The sequence below is a fragment of the Symsagittifera roscoffensis genome, chromosome 8 (assembly GCF_963678635.1).
Source record: "Symsagittifera roscoffensis chromosome 8, txSymRosc1.1, whole genome shotgun sequence".
Taxonomy (NCBI): Eukaryota; Metazoa; Xenacoelomorpha; order Acoela; family Convolutidae; genus Symsagittifera; species Symsagittifera roscoffensis.
The window spans coordinates 51,883,070-51,902,385 of NC_087069.1; positions in this window are offsets into that span (position 1 = coordinate 51,883,070).

Below are 19,316 nucleotides of genomic sequence, written 5' to 3' on the forward strand. Positions count from 1 at the left end.
TCACCAATCACAAAAAACGCCAGCTGTTTAAGAGCACTATATTTTTGCGAAATTGTCTAAAAAATCTGACAACAATCCGGTCTTTTCTCTCCCTTAGAGTAGAAGATTGAGTTTATATGTCGCAACACTAAATTTTTAATTTTCGGTTCAATTGCACTCTGCGGCAGTCCCGATCTTCCCAAACAAAACCGTGTAACAATTTTGTTAATCATTGAAAAGTTTTCCTGCTCTAATTGCATTAACATCGAAAACTTATGAGGCGGAAAATTTTAAGCTTTCAGCGTAACCACTTTAAATCACAAGAAGCTGTCTTTCGATAAAGCTGTTTTTTTATGGAAGCCTTTAAAATGAAGTACGACTGATCTTTCTCACAACACCTGATAAGACTTTCTCCTGCAAATTATAATGAATATGTAGAACACTACAACTGGCAAATGTCGAATCATGCCGTTATTATACTATTATACTAGCACATGATAAGACTTTCTCCTGCAAATTATAATGAATATGTAGAATACTACAACTGGCAAATGTCGAATCATGCCGTTATTATACTATTATACTAGCACATGATAAGGCTTTCTCCTGCAAATTATAATGAATATGTAGAACACTACAACTGGCAAATGTCGAATCATGCCGTTATTATACTATTATACTAGCACATGATAAGACTTTCTCCTGCAAATTATAATGAATATGTAGAATACTACAACTGGCAAATGTCGAATCATGCCGTTATTATACTATTATACTAGCACATGATAAGGCTTTCTCCTGCAAATTATAATGAATATGTAGAACACTACAACTGGCAAATGTCGAATCATGCCGTTATTATACTATTATACTAGCACATGATAAGACTTTCTCCTGCAAATTATAATGAATATGTAGAACACTACAACTGGCAAATGTCGAATCATGCCGTTATTATACTATTATACTAGCACATGATAAGACTTTCTCCTGCAAATTATAATGAATTTGTAGAATACTACAACTGGCAAATGTCCAATCATGCCGTTATTATACTATTATACTAGCACATGATAAGGCTTTCTCCTGCAAATTATAATGAATATGTAGAACACTACAACTGGCAAATGTCGAATCATGCCGTTATTATACTATTATACTAGCACATGATAAGACTTTCTCCTGCAATTTATAATGAATATGTAGAACACTACAACTGGCAAATGTCCAATCATGCCGTTATTATACTTTTATACTAGCACATGATAAGACTTTCTCCTGCAAATTATAATGAATATGTAGAATACTACAACTGGCAAATGTCCAATCATGCCGTTATTATACTATTATACTAGCACATGATAAGGCTTTCTCCCGCAAATTATAATGAATATGTAGAACACTACAACTGGCAAATGTCGAATCATGCCGTTATTATACTATTATACTAGCACATGATAAGACTTTCTCCTGCAAATTATAATGAATATGTAGAATACTACAACTGGCAAATGTTCAATCATGCCGTTATTATACTATTATACTAGCACATGATAAGGCTTTCTCCTGCAAATTATAATGAATATGTAGAATACTAAAACTGGCAATTGTCGAATCATGCCGTTATTATACTATTATACTAGCTTATGATAAGGCTTTCTCCTGCAAATTATAATGAATATGAAGAACACTACAACTGGCAAATGTCGAATCATGCCGTTATTATACTATTATACTAGCACATGATAAGACTTTCTCCTGCAAATTATAATGAATATGTAGAATACTACAACTGGCAAATGTCGAATCATGCCGATATTATACTATTATACTAGCACATGATAAGGCTTTCTCCTGCAAATTATAATGAATATGTAGAATACTACAACTGGCAAATGTCGAATCATGCCGTTATTATACTATTAAACTAGCACATGATAAGACTTTCTCCTGCAAATTATAATGAATATGTAGAATACTACAACTGGCAAATGTTCAATCATGCCGTTATTATACTATTATACTAGCACATGATAAGGCTTTCTCCTGCAAATTATAATGAATATGTAGAATACTAAAACTGGCAATTGTCGAATCATGCCGTTATTATACTATTATACTAGCACATGATAAGGCTTTCTCCTGCAAATTATAATGAATATGAAGAACACTACAACTGGCAAATGTCGAATCATGCCGTTATTATACTATTATACTAGCACATGATAAGACTTTCTCCTGCAAATTATAATGAATATGTAGAATACTACAACTGGCAAATGTCGAATCATGCCGATATTATACTATTATACTAGCACATGATAAGGCTTTCTCCTGCAAATTATAATGAATATGTAGAACACTACAACTGGCAAATGTCGAATCATGCCGATATTATACTATTATACTAGCACATGATAAGGCTTTCTCCTGCAAATTATAATGAATATGTAGAACACTACAACTGGCAAATGTCCAATCATGCCGTTATTATACTATTATACTAGCACATGATAAGGCTTTCTCCCGCAAATTATAATGAATATGTAGAACACTACAACTGGCAAATGTCGAATCATGCCGTTATTATACTATTATACTAGCACATGATAAGACTTTCTCCTGCAAATTATAATGAATATGTAGAATACTACAACTGGCAAATGTTCAATCATGCCGTTATTATACTATTATACTAGCACATGATAAGGCTTTCTCCTGCAAATTATAATGAATATGTAGAATACTAAAACTGGCAATTGTCGAATCATGCCGTTATTATACTATTATACTAGCACATGATAAGGCTTTCTCCTGCAAATTATAATGAATATGAAGAACACTACAACTGGCAAATGTCGAATCATGCCGTTATTATACTATTATACTAGCACATGATAAGACTTTCTCCTGCAAATTATAATGAATATGTAGAATACTACAACTGGCAAATGTCGAATCATGCCGATATTATACTATTATACTAGCACATGATAAGGCTTTCTCCTGCAAATTATAATGAATATGTAGAACACTACAACTGGCAAATGTCGAATCATGCCATTAATATACTATTATATTAGCACATGATAAGGCTTTCTCCTGCAAATTATAATGAATATGTAGAATACTACAACTGGCAAATGTCGAATCATGCCGTTATTATACTATTAAACTAGCACATGATAAGGCCTTCTCCTGCAAATTATTATGAATATGTAGAACACTACAACTGGCAAATGTCCAAACATGCCGTTATTATACTATTTTACTAGCACATGATAAGACTTTCTGCTGCAAATTATAATGAATATGTAGAATACTACAACTGGCAAATGTCCAATCATGCCGTTATTATACTATTATACTAGCACATGATAAGGCTTTCTCCTGCAAATTATAATGAATCTTTAGAACACTACAACTGGCAAATGTCGAATCATGCCGTTATTATACTATTATACTAGCACATGATAAGACTTTCTCCTGCAAACTATAATGAATATGTAGAATACTACAACTGGCAAATGTCCAATCATGCCGTTATTATACTATTATACTAGCACATGATAAGGCTTTCTCCTGCAAATTATAATGAATATGTAGAATACTACAACTGGCAAATGTCGAATCATGCCGTTATTATACTATTATACTAGCACATGATAAGGCTTTCTCCTGCAAATTATAATGAGTATGTAGAACACTACAATTGGCAAATGTCGAATCATGCCGTTATTATACTATTATACTAGCACATGATAAGACTTTCTCCTGCAAATTATTATGAAAATGTAGAACACTACAACTGGCAAATGTCCAAACATGCCGTTATTATACTATTATACTAGCACATGATAAGACTTTCTCCTGCAAATTATAATGAATATGTAGAATACTACAACTGGCAAGTGTCGAATTATGCCGTTATTATACTATTATACTAGCACATGATAAGGCTTTCTCCTGCAAATTATAATGAATATGTAGAACACTACAACTGGCAAGTGTCGAATTATGCCGTTATTATACTATTATACTAGCACATGATAAGGCTTTCTCCTGCAAATTATAATGAATATGTAGAATACTACAACTGGCAAATGTCGAATCATGCCGTTATTATACTATTATACTAGCACATGATAAGGCTTTCTCCTGCAAATTATAATGAGTATGTAGAACACTACAATTGGCAAATGTCGAATCATGTCGTTATTATACTATTATACTAGCACATGATAAGGCTTTCTCCTGCAAATTATAATGAGTATGTAGAACACTACAATTGGCAAATGTCGAATCATGCCGTTATTATACTATTATACTAGCACATGATAAGACTTTCTCCTGCAAATTATTATGAATATGTAGAACACTACAACTGGCAAATGTCCAAACATGCCGTTATTATACTATTATACTAGCACATGATAAGACTTTCTCCTGCAAATTATAATGAATATGTAGAATACTACAACTGGCAAGTGTCGAATTATGCCGTTATTATACTATTATACTAGCACATGATAAGGCTTTCTCCTGCAAATTATAATGAATATGTAGAACACTACAACTGGCAAATGTCGAATCATGCCGTTATTATACTATTATACTAGCACATGATAAGGCTTTCTCCTGCAAATTATAATGAATATGTAGAATACTACAACTGGCAAATGTCGAATCATGCCGTTATTATACTATTATACTAGCACATGATAAGGCTTTCTCCTGCAAATTATAATGAATATGTAGAACACTACAACTGGCAAATGTCGAATCATGCCGTTATTATACTATTATACTAGCACATGATAAAACTTTCTCCTGCAAATTATAATGAATATGTAGAATACTACAACTGGCAAATGTCGAATCATGCCGTTATTATACTATTATACTAGCACATGATAAGGCTTTCTCCTGCAAATTATAATGAATATATAGAACACTACAACTGGCAAATGTCGAATCATGCCGTTATTATACTATTATACTAGTACATGATAAGACTTTGTCCTGCAAATTATAATGAATATGTAGAACACTACAACTGGCAAATGTCGAATCATGCCGTTATTATACTATTATACTAGCACATGATAAGGCTTTCTCCTGCAAATTATAATGAATATGTAGAATACTACAACTGGCAAATGTCGAATCATGCCGTTATTATACTATTATACTAGCACATGATAAGGTTTTCTCCTGCAAATTATAATGAATATGTAGAACACTACAACTGGCAAATGTCGAATCATGCCGTTATTATACTATTATACTAGCACATGATAAGGCTTTCTCCTGCAAATTATAATGAATATGTAGAACACTACAACTGGCAAATGTCGAATCATACCGTTATTATACTATTATACTAGCACATGATAAGATTTTCTCCTGCAAATTATAATGAATATGTAGAATACTACAACTGGCAAATGTTCAATCATGCCGTTATTATACTATTATACTAGCACATGATAAGGCTTTCTCCTGCAAATTATAATGAATATATAGAACACTACAACTGGCAAATGTCGAATCATGCCGTTATTATACTATTATACTAGTACATGACAAGACTTTGTCCTGCAAATTATAATGAATATGTAGAATACTACAACTGGCAAATGTCCAATCATGCCGTTATTATACTATTATACTAGCACATGATAAGACTTTCTCCTGCAAATTATAATGAATATGTAGAATACTACAACTGGCAAATGTCCAATCATGCCGTTATTATACTATTATACTAGCACATGATAAGGCTTTCTCCTGCAAATTATAATGAATATGTAGAATACTACAACTTGCAAATGTCGAATCATGCCGTTTTTATACTATTATACTAGCACATGATAAGGCTTTCTCCTGCAAATTATAATGAATATGTAGAACACTACAACTGGCAAATGTCGAATCATACCGTTATTATACTATTATACTAGCACATGATAAGATTTTCTCCTGCAAATTATAATGAATATGTAGAATACTACAACTGGCAAATGTTCAATCATGCCGTTATTATACTATTATACTAGCACATGATAAGGCTTTCTCCTGCAAATTATGATGAATATGTAGAAAACTACATTTGGCAAATGTCGAATCATGCCGTTATTATACTATTATACTAGCACATGATAAGACTTTCTCCTGCAAATTATAATGAATATGTAGAATACTACAACTGGCAAATGTCCAATCATGCCGTTATTATACTATTATACTAGCACATGATAAGGCTTTCTCCTGCAAATTATAATGAATATGTAGAACACTACAACTGGCAAATGTCGAATCATGCCGTTATTATACTATTATACTAGCACATTGTAAGACTTTCTTCTGCAAATTATAATGAATATGTAGAATACTACAACTGGCAAATGTCGAATCATGCCGTTAATATACTATTATACTAGCACATGATAAGGCTTTCTCCTGCAAATTATAATGAATATGAAGAACACTACAACTGGCAAATGTCGAATCATGCCGTTATTATACTATTATACTAGCACATGATAAGACTTTCTCCTGCAAATTATAATGAATATGTAGAATACTACAACTGGCAAATGTCGAATCATGCCGATATTATACTATTATACTAGCACATGATAAGGCTTTCTCCTGCAAATTATAATGAATATGTAGAACACTACAACTGGCAAATGTCGAATCATGCCATTAATATACTATTATATTAGCACATGATAAGGCTTTCTCCTGCAAATTATAATGAATATGTAGAATACTACAACTGGCAAATGTCGAATCATGCCGTTATTATACTATTAAACTAGCACATGATAAGGCCTTCTCCTGCAAATTATTATGAATATGTAGAACACTACAACTGGCAAATGTCCAAACATGCCGTTATTATACTATTATACTAGCACATGATAAGACTTTCTCCTGCAAATTATAATGAATATGTAGAATACTACAACTGGCAAATGTCCAATCATGCCGTTATTATACTATTATACTAGCACATGATAAGGCTTTCTCCTGCAAATTATAATGAATATGTAGAACACTACAACTGGCAAATGTCGAATCATGCCGTTATTATACTATTATACTAGCACATTGTAAGACTTTCTTCTGCAAATTATAATGAATATGTAGAATACTACAACTGGCAAATGTCGAATCATGCCGTTAATATACTATTATACTAGCACATGATAAGGCTTTCTCCTGCAAATTATAATGAATATGAAGAACACTACAACTGGCAAATGTCGAATCATGCCGTTATTATACTATTAAACTAGCACATGATAAGGCCTTCTCCTGCAAATTATTATGAATATGTAGAACACTACAACTGGCAAATGTCCAAACATGCCGTTATTATACTATTATACTAGCACATGATAAGACTTTCTCCTGCAAATTATAATGAATATGTAGAATACTACAACTGGCAAATGTCCAATCATGCCGTTATTATACTATTATACTAGCACATGATAAGGCTTTCTCCTGCAAATTATAATGAATATGTAGAACACTACAACTGGCAAATGTCGAATCATGCCGTTATTATACTATTATACTAGCACATTGTAAGACTTTCTTCTGCAAATTATAATGAATATGTAGAATACTACAACTGGCAAATGTCGAATCATGCCGTTAATATACTATTATACTAGCACATGATAAGGCTTTCTCCTGCAAATTATAATGAATATGAAGAACACTACAACTGGCAAATGTCGAATCATGCCGTTATTATACTATTATACTAGCACATGATAAGACTTTCTCCTGCAAATTATAATGAATATGTAGAATACTACAACTGGCAAATGTCGAATCATGCCGATATTATACTATTATACTAGCACATGATAAGGCTTTCTCCTGCAAATTATAATGAATATGTAGAACACTACAACTGGCAAATGTCGAATCATGCCATTAATATACTATTATATTAGCACATGATAAGGCTTTCTCCTGCAAATTATAATGAATATGTAGAATACTACAACTGGCAAATGTCGAATCATGCCGTTATTATACTATTAAACTAGCACATGATAAGGCCTTCTCCTGCAAATTATTATGAATATGTAGAACACTACAACTGGCAAATGTCCAAACATGCCGTTATTATACTATTATACTAGCACATGATAAGACTTTCTCCTGCAAATTATAATGAATATGTAGAATACTACAACTGGCAAATGTCCAATCATGCCGTTATTATACTATTATACTAGCACATGATAGGGCTTTCTCCTGCAAATTATAATGAATCTTTAGAACACTACAACTGGCAAATGTCGAATCATGCCGTTATTATACTATTATACTAGCACATGATAAGACTTTCTCCTGCAAACTATAATGAATATGTAGAATACTACAACTGGCAAATGTCCAATCATGCCGTTATTATACTATTATACTAGCACATGATAAGGCTTTCTCCTGCAAATTATAATGAATATGTAGAATACTACAACTGGCAAATGTCGAATCATGCCGTTATTATACTATTATACTAGCACATGATAAGGCTTTCTCCTGCAAATTATAATGAGTATGTAGAACACTACAATTGGCAAATGTCGAATCATGCCGTTATTATACTATTATACTAGCACATGATAAGACTTTCTCCTGCAAATTATTATGAATATGTAGAACACTACAACTGGCAAATGTCCAAACATGCCGTTATTATACTATTATACTAGCACATGATAAGACTTTCTCCTGCAAATTATAATGAATATGTAGAATACTACAACTGGCAAGTGTCGAATTATGCCGTTATTATACTATTATACTAGCACATGATAAGGCTTTCTCCTGCAAATTATAATGAATATGTAGAACACTACAACTGGCAAATGTCGAATCATGCCGTTATTATACTATTATACTAGCACATGATAAGGCTTTCTCCTGCAAATTATAATGAATATGTAGAATACTACAACTGGCAAATGTCGAATCATGCCGTTATTATACTATTATACTAGCACATGATAAGGCTTTCTCCTGCAAATTATAATGAATATGTAGAACACTACAACTGGCAAATGTCGAATCATGCCGTTATTATACTATTATACTAGCACATGATAAGACTTTCTCCTGCAAATTATAATGAATATGTAGAATACTACAACTGGCAAATGTCGAATCATGCCGTTATTATACTATTATACTAGCACATGATAAGGCTTTCTCCTGCAAATTATAATGAATATATAGAACACTACAACTGGCAAATGTCGAATCATGCCGTTATTATACTATTATACTAGTACACGATAAGACTTTGTCCTGCAAATTATAATGAATATGTAGAATACTACAACTGGCAAATGTCCAATCATGCCGTTATTATACTATTATACTAGCACATGATAAGACTTTCTCCTGCAAATTATAATGAATATGTAGAATACTACAACTGGCAAATGTCCAATCATGCCGTTATTATACTATTATACTAGCACATGATAAGGCTTTCTCCTGCAAATTATAATGAACATGTAAAATACTACAACTTGCAAATGTCGAATCATGCCGTTATTATACTATTATACTAGCACATGATAAGGCTTTCTCCTGCAAATTATAATGAATATGTAGAACACTACAACTGGCAAATGTCCAATCATACCGTTATTATACTATTATACTAGCACATGATAAGATTTTCTCCTGCAAATTATAATGAATATGTAGAATACTACAACTGGCAAATGTTCAATCATGCCGTTATTATACTATTATACTAGCACATGATAAGGCTTTCTCCTGCAAATTATGATGAATATGTAGAATACTACATTTGGCAAATGTCGAATCATGCCGTTATGATACTATTATACTAGCACATGATAAGATTTTCTCCTGCAAATTATAATGAATATGTAGAATACTACAACTGGCAAATGTCCAATCATGCCGTTATTATACTATTATACTAGCACATGATAAGGCTTTCTCCTGCAAATTATAATGAATATGTAGAACACTACAACTGGCAAATGTCGAATCATGCCGTTATTATACTATTATACTAGCACATTGTAAGACTTTCTTCTGCAAATTATAATGAATATGTAGAATACTACAACTGGCAAATGTCGAATCATGCCGTTAATATACTATTATACTAGCACATGATAAGACTTTCTCCTGCAAATTATAATGAATATGTAGAATACTACAACTGGCAAATGTCGAATCATGCCGTTATTATACTAATATACTAGCACATGATAAGGCTTTCTCCTGCCAATTATAATGAATATGTAGAACACTACAACTGGCAAATGTCTAATCATGCCGTTATTATACTATTATACTAGCACATGATAAGAATATCGCCTGCAAATTATAATGAGTATGTAGAACACTACAACAGGCAAATGTCGAATCATGCCGTTATTATACTATTATACTAGCACATGATAAGACTTTCTCCTGCAAATTATAATGAGCATGTAGAACACTACAACTGGCAAATGTCGAATCATGCCATTATTATACTATTATACTAGCACATGATAATACTTTCTCCTGCAAATTATAATGAATATGTAGAATACTACAACTGACAAATGTCGAATCATGCCGTTAATATACTAATATACTAGAACATGATAAGACTTTCTCCTGCAAATTATAATAAATATGTAGAATACTACAGCTGGCAAATGTCGAATCATGCCGTTATTATACTATTATACTAGTACATGATAAGGCTTTCTCCTGCAAATTATAATGAACATGTAGAACACTACAACTGGCAAATGTCGAATCGTGCCGTTATTATACTATTATACTAGCACATGATAAGACTTTCTCCTGCAAATTATAATGAATATGTAGAACACTACAACTGGCAAATGTCGAATCAAGCCGTTATTATACTTAAAGGGTATTTCGTACGAGTATGAGTTCCTTTGTGTTGATTTATTCAACAAGGCTGCTGAATCGACGATTGTTTTGGTTTTCTCATGGAAAAGCTTGTCCTATAACTCCATAATTGTAGGGTTTGTCCAGTAAAAATTGAAAAAAATGCTAAATCAGGGAACCTACGAAAAAATGCTTTTCATACATCTTCCATTATCTTCCATCTATCTTCCACTAAGGGTGCAAAACTGAGGAAAATCCCTAAACCTGATTTTATCAGAAAAAAAAATACGTTCTTCGAAAAAGTCCACGCAGTGAATTGCTTCACAGAAGAATCAAAAATCAAAAAATATAGTATGTGTGTTTTCAGCAGTTTTTTTTTGTCTCTAGATGATAGCAGTAAGCCAGAAAAAATAGGCCACGACTTTCAACCAGTTTTTTCAAAAGGAAGCCTCCTAGACATAACCAAAAAAAATGTTTTTTTTTTCTTAAATATAATATTGAAAGAAAGTTAAAAGATTAATTTAATTAGCGTCTATCGGTACCTATTTTAGGCTGCAACTATATTGCTGCCTAACCTATTGGTTTTTTATTTGTGGTCATTCATAGCATAACCTAAAAACTTAAAGCAAACATGAAAAAACTGCAAAATAAACAATGCTTGTCATATAATTTCATGGTATAGAACGAATGCTCATCATGATTTTTAATACATATGTTTTAAATCTTTGTATATCTTTGGAATTTGTTGATTATTAGCTTGCTATCTATAGTTTAAAACTGTAGCACAGAACTCTTTTTTTTAGTTTAGAACTATTTTATAAGCACTTTTTATCAATCCATGAAATCATATTTTAAGAATACGAAACGATACAAAAATCCCTTTGTAGTTTGCTTTAAGGTGTGAGGGATAGTTTATTAAAAAAACAAGGAAACGTTTTTTTTTCGTTGTTCCCTCAATCTTTCAACCACAACTTATTAGTTGGCCTCAAAATGCAATCAGAATATATATCATCATAATGTTAATCAAACTATCATCAAATAAACCAACTTAAATCTGATAATTTTGATAAACACAAGATAATTGCTACATCATAAGAGTTTTTCATCAGTTGAACTGTCTCTTCTAGAGAGTTTCTTGAGTCGTTAAAATCAATCATTTTTGGACGAAAAAATTTTAGCCGAAAAAAGTATACCGATAACGTGTTAAAATTATTAATGCCAAAAACAGCAGAAACAAAATGCTATTAAAACTTCAATTTCAAAAATTGCGACCAATGACAATTTTCTATCATATGTTTCGGCCTGAAGGCTTTATTTTAGAAATTCCACTTAAAGTTCCGTTGTCTTGATATCTGGCACACGTGTGTATCATTTTGAAAAACACTGGAATTCAAAACTCCTTCGATTTGCAAACAATTTTTTTTTGTTTTCAAAAATTTCAATTTTTGACAGACCCAGTCACAGGACATTTAATTTTAAAAACACAGACTTCTGGACCTCTTTTTGAATTTAGGTTTTCAGAAATTAGTCCTCTCCCAAATTCCAGATTTTTGTTTTCATTTTTCTATTTTCGGATTTATGCTTTCGTTGAATAGTCGCCACTTCAATTTCTCGAGAAATTTTTGAATACCACGAGAAGGTCGGTAGCCAAAGGTTTGTGATAAGATTAGTAGTAGCAAGATACATCGAGTGTTATTATTTGAATTGATTCCAGTGGTTGAGCCGGAATTTAATAGCTCTGTGAAAAAAACAAACCCCTGAACCAGAAATAATAAACTCTAAAAAAAAAATAATAATCTGAGTGACATTGTGCCAAATTTTATGAGCTGAGGCCTCAAAACTACAAAAAAAGACCACAACTAGCAACGAAAAGTAGAAAAAAGAATCGAACTCTTGCAAAAAGGAATCGAGCAGCTGAAAATGAGGCGAACACAATATACGTGACAGTTAACCAGAAAACTGAATGTTGATCGGAACTACAAAAAAAGACCACAACTAGCAACGAAAAGTAGAAAAAAGAATCGAACTCTTGCAAAAAGGAATCGAGCAGCTGAAAATGAGGCGAACACAATATACGTGACAGTTAACCAGAAAACTGAATGTTGATCGGAACTAGTGGATGTAATAGGAGAAAAACTGATTAAACTTTAGTTTCAACTTGAATATGACAGCAAATACCTGGACCAAAGAAAAGTAAATCGTGCCAGGAAAAATTGGCCTCAACAGGAGAATGATAAAAAATTCAGTTTTCTGATTAAAACGATTTGGGTCGGGATTGAAAAAGAAAACGGACTGAGGATGATTTAGCTACCCCCCCCCCCCCCCAAAAAAAAATAAGAGACATAGTTCTAGCCTCGGGAAGCTCAAGCGTGAACTTGAAAATTACTTGAGTAAAGAAAGAGTGAAGCAATCATCGGGGGAGTGTCTGCTGACCGGATATTTATAACCTATATTAACACATAGAAGCCAGCAGGCACCCCCCTCCCCCTCCCCTCATACGAACCCCTGATCAGCAGGACTCACTCAAGTAGCAGAAGAGTGAGGTGATCAGTCAGAGGGGGGGGGGGGGGGGGTTCTGTTTTGATCTTCCTGGGATTCTTAGTTCTGACTATCTTTTCATGCAAGGTGGGTTCATTTTCGATATTTTAAACTAAACATAGGGTAGGAAATAACGATAGAACAAAAGAACTTCTGGAAATGTTCATAGTATGTTGTTTATTTTGAAATTATCGGATACGATCAGTTATCAAGAGGTTTTCGTTGAATTTCTTCAACATCCAGATATGGTTTAAGTGAAATTTCTCTCAATTTTAAGTGATTATGGCATCAAAAAAATCATTTTACATGAAGGATCTTAACTTATGTTTGATTTTTCCTTGAAATTTTTGTCTTTTTGATTATTAGCAAAGATAAATGTGATACGTTTTTCAGATTAAATGTGCGTTTAAGCCATTTAGCGAAAAGTTTGAAACTTTTTGGAAATTTTATTACTTGATTAAAATATAAATAGACAGAGCGCTTCAATTTTGTCTTTATTTTATAAATTTGGGTTACTTTTTGACAAAATACTGAAGTGAAATCTAATCAAAATTTTTTTCAAGTATTTTCCATGAATATTGCTAAAATTGATCATTTGAATAGATTTTTTCATTATGTTTACCTTTACATGGACAAATAGTCAGTTAAATATACATAGTGCAAAATGGGGAATTTTCGACAGATCTTGCATCTAAAATGAACAACTTTTTTTCTTTTCTTTTTTTAAAATGATGGTTCTTTTCACGACTTTTTACAGTTTTTAATTACGTTTCAGCTAGATATCAGCATTTTTTTTACTAATTTGAATTTTGCTCTTGTTAGAACAGTGTATAAATCACGTCCTGATTTTCTCAATTTTAAGTTTCGAGGGACAATTGAAGTAAAGTCCAACATTTAAAACAAAAACGATAAAAACTTGTTTAAACAAATTGGGTTTGGTTTTACCATCTACACGTAATATAACATTGGTATTCTACAATTAGTTAAGAAGCGATAAAAATTTTGCCGACAAAGTTTGCCAATAAACTTGAGATTTCTGTAGAAAAAAAATATATGTTTACCATTTCTTACCATGATACTAAAACTTTGTATTTTAATACAATACAGACTCTATAACTTATCCTAATACATTCAAGTTTTATATCAAAACACAGAAAAATCTTTAAAAAATCTAAACACAATCCTTATTCATGGAAAAATCAGGCGCCAAAATTTTTTTCTAAAAAAGATGCCATCCGAAACTTGGCTTAACACATACTAATACATGGGGCAACCTATTACCTATCTCAATACTTGAAAACCTACTTCGTATCTTAATACAAAGCCTGCTAACTGGATGACTATAACTTATCTAATTACATGGGGGTGAGCAGGCACGCCTGATCACGCCACTATTCTACTACTCAGCTCAATTTATTTCCTATGCAATTCCCTACTTTATTTTTGATGTAAGATCTTCATTGAAATTGAAAAAACACTTTGATAGCTGTTGAAACCTTTTGTGCTGATTGCAGAAGGCTGGTTTTTTATATTTAGTTTTCAATCCAAATCATTGCACTAATTGCTTACAAGCATCTGGCTCCTTGATCAGCTCTGCTAAATTCAAACTGTGATCGGTGGCATATGTTGAACTATCAGACCAGTTAGGTTTCTAAGAACAAGAAAAAGTATTAGCAATGAGGAAAATTAGCAATGATTTAGGGATAAAGCATCACAATAGGAGCAAAAAATTGAAGCAATAAAAATACCCTTCTTTTTTGTTCTTTTTGAGTGATTATTATGACAACTGATCGATCTTCATCGATAACAAGCTGGTTGTTCTCTCGAAAACATTTGCATGCTGATGAAACATATAGATTTTTAGTAGCTTTCAGAAGGTCATATGTAAGACAAAAATCAACCAAAAATTTTCATATGTTTATCTTTTATGTTTATCCCCCTCATTTCCTTAAATTTTAGTCATTAAATTCATTTGTTTGTTGCAGTAAGCAGCATAACTATTAGGATTGTTTCTTTTTTGTTCAGGTTTGTTTTCCAGCTAATCAAAATTTCACTGAGTTTCAGTGCTGCGCAAGCGTCAATAGCGCTCATTCAATAAAACTGGATGAAAACAACTACAGCAAATGATCAAGTTCAAGATTTCTAACTGGATTATTGTTGAAAAAAATTTATCAACAAAAACACAAAAAAATGTTCGAAACAAGTTGCACCAAAAACAAATGGAAATAAATTTTAAAAAAATGGTGGAAAAACAATTATTTTTTGTCTTTTTTGTTTTTTGTCTGAACTTAACCAAAATTCAAGGAAACAATTTTGAAAATTTTCGTTTGAATCATTTCACCCGGTTACTCTGAATCAGCAAACTAGAAATTTGCACGACAAAAAGTGCAGTGAAAATTCAATGAACAGCGAAAAATTAAGTAAGCAAAACCATTGCAACCTAATAAATAGTTTTTTTTTTAGATTTTGGAAAAAAGTTCTGCTGCCCATTGCAAAAACAAAACGGCTTGAATAAATTAAGTAGAAGAAGAAATTGTTTTTTAAAAAAGACTATGAAAAGAACCTCTAGTGCTCGTATTGCTATCAAAATAACTATCTTGTGAAAGTTGTTACTTATTTCAGCAAAACTAAAGCATTATTTTTTCGTCATTAGAAAACAAAGTCTATAAGTCTATTAAACTAATAATTAGCATCCATTGAGACATTTTCTACACTAGCTAAATTGTTGTCTTTCCTATCTGCCCAGGCAAAATTTATAGTTAGATCAGTCTACACAGACCCTCCATTAGTTACCAGTTGTGTTGAAAAAAAAGATGCGGTTTTCAATTTTTTTTCTGAGGGCAGACTAAATTCATAAAGTGTCTTGATGAAAAATAAATAAATACAGAACATGAACTGGGATAATCGACAGATATAAACGGAAAAAATAAAACTTATAACATAGTTTTGCAGATTTATTATAATTTTGCTAAGATTAATTCTCACCTAAGATTGGAAATAGACAATCAACCGGAACGGGATAGATATTGATTCTAAACATTTTGAGATTTTGTAATAGTCTTGCTTAGAGTATACACAAAGTCGTAGCGATACAATGGAAACTTATACTTGTGAAAATACGTGTTAATTTCTATTACAAAGCAAAAACTATTTCCTGTCATTATTAGTTCATGCTGCCTTGTAGTTAATGATTGTTCATTCGGTAAAATTGTTTTATGGTATAACGAATGGCTTTGTGAGACTAAGTATGAAAATTAATCTTGTTGTTCCGACTTTCGATACTAAAGTAACGGAATATTTGTGCTCGGGGTTGTTTTTTTTTCTTCAGACAAATTTCGACTTTTTAACTAGCTTTTTTTGACGGAATTTTCTTATATCATTCAAAAGGTATTGTTGTCTTGAGCTTAAAATTGAAAAGATATTTTTACCTGTGATCGTTTTTTGTAAAATTATGGGGGTTTAAAGATTGCCATTTTGGCCAATTTGGAACAATTAACGCGCGATATATTTCGCGCTATTAACGCGTAAGCGGAGAGTTAATCCGTCTTAGAAATTGTTCGAAATTGGTTGAAAGAAGCTTATTTGCCATAATTGATTTGTTACAAGGAGCTAAATTTATCCTTTTGTTCTTTATATGGCGTGTGGGGGGATGATTTTTGTGTAAAATTCAGATTTTAAAAAAATTTCTTTTTATTTTAATACATTTATTTTTTTAACGTTACTACTGCTCCATAAGCCTTAAAAGGCGGTCGGAACATTCAGGGCTTTGCCCTGATACGAGCAGTCTTGTTTTTTTTTCTAGCTAGTCAGATTTTCAATTTTTGTAGCAATCTTTCACTGTGAACAATCAAATAACATGTACTGTTTTGCAGCTGGAGAATGAAGAAATTGGCCGACTTTTCATTAATTATTAAATTCGCCCTATTATTCAAACACTCAGAAAGATTTTTGGATCAGTAACTTAAACTAGAAGCTAGATAGTTCTCGCTAGAAATAAAGAAAATATTCGGTGCCGAACAATTATATTATAGGCTCTTGTTTGAAAAACAAACTTTATATTGAATCCAAATCAGTCAATAATAGGTTGCTAGGAATAACTGTACGTTAGGTCACTTGGGGGTGGGGGATATGCTAGGTTACCAAGTAATGCTCGCTAGAAGTACAAAAAAAATTTGTGCGCAAAACATTTTATCTGCGCGCTGGTTTTGAAACATTTTTTTACGTAATCCATTTTGAAAATAATACATCGCTAGGCGGAAACTGTACATTGGCTCACTTGGGACGGAAAAAAGATTGTACGTTAGCTTACTAATTTTTGCTCGATAGAAAACAATTTTTTTTTCGGTACAGAAACCAATACACAATTTTCGACAACCAATTTTTATACTGAATTCAATTTTGAAATTAATAGCAGCAGGGTGGGAAACTGCACGTAAGGTCACCTCTATTTCTCTACTAACTATGAAATGAGGTGTATTATTTTTTTGCTAGCCATGGGTTAGAAGCGGATTATGAGTTTTCTGTAAAAATAGGTTTACAGCTTCGGTAATTTTATTTTGTGTAGGTATTAACAAAAGCAAATGTAAAGAAAATTTCAACCTTAATTTACGTTGATTGTTTATGTTGATTGTTTTGACTTCACCGTAAGGTCAAAAAACAGAAAAATTGCACCCTACAGTTTTCTTATTTTTCAATTTTACCTTGACTGTTTTGGCATTTAAAACCTGTCCTTGTAACTTATCCCCGCACTCAGTATAAGGAGTTGATGATCAAATTATGCTATTATTATGGTCATTCTCTATTTCCAATCATCGATTATTAATTACTATAATTGCTACAAATAATTTCAAAATTAACGTTCAATTTTTTTATTGATTCAGGATTGGTTCATTATCTATCTTTTGCATCTAAGATGCTCGTAGCTTATGCTTTTTTATTTTTCAAATTTTTGTGCATTTAAAAAACCATTTAGCAAATTTCAACTAAATTTTTATCAGTTTTTGCTTGGATTATGTTTCAGCATGATCCCTTTTTTGTTTGATGAAGATAAAAATATGAGTAAATTCTTTTAAGCTAATGATTTCATAATTTCAAGGAACATCTATGGAGTTTTTGTTAAATTTTTGTTTTCAGATTAACCAAAGGGCACAGCACATTTCATATTTAGAGACCTACTTATTTACGGCAAATTATCAATCCATTTAAAAAAACGGTAACATTTTGTGTAAATTTGTGATAAGATTGAGATAAGATTGTGATGAGAAATTTGATTGAAATCTATTTTAAACTTTTACAATATTTTGAGAAAATGGATTTTCAATGAGTTGATTATCTTGAAATGTTACCTATTATTGTATTTTAATCTATGTTTTTCTCTTTTCCGGTGGTTCCTTTCTCCGATAAGAAAATTAGTGTTTTCAGTATAAAATGTATATCCTATATCCTTGTTAATATTTTTCTTTTTTTTAATTCAATTTCTTTCAACTTTCAAAACTAGTTCTTAAATAAAAAACTAGTTTAGATAAATTGAAGAAACCATTGGGATACAAGCAATTTAGCTTGAGATAAATTCAGTTCTACAAGAAAAGAAAATTTGATGGAAGTAAGAGAAACTGAGTAACAAAATTTGTTGAAGCGAAACAATCGAAAAAAATATGCTAGGAGAAAAATTAACGGCAATGTTTTAGACCCTTGAGAAATTTTGTAGGCAAAAATTTGAACAAAATTGAAAATTGTTTCTGACATATTGCTTTTAAATCGCAGTAAAAGCATTCAAGAATGTCACTCAATTCATGTTGTCTTAAAAAAGAAAAAATTTTGAACAAATTTAATGAGGCTTAATTTAATAAATCTTCAACAATCTAATTGAA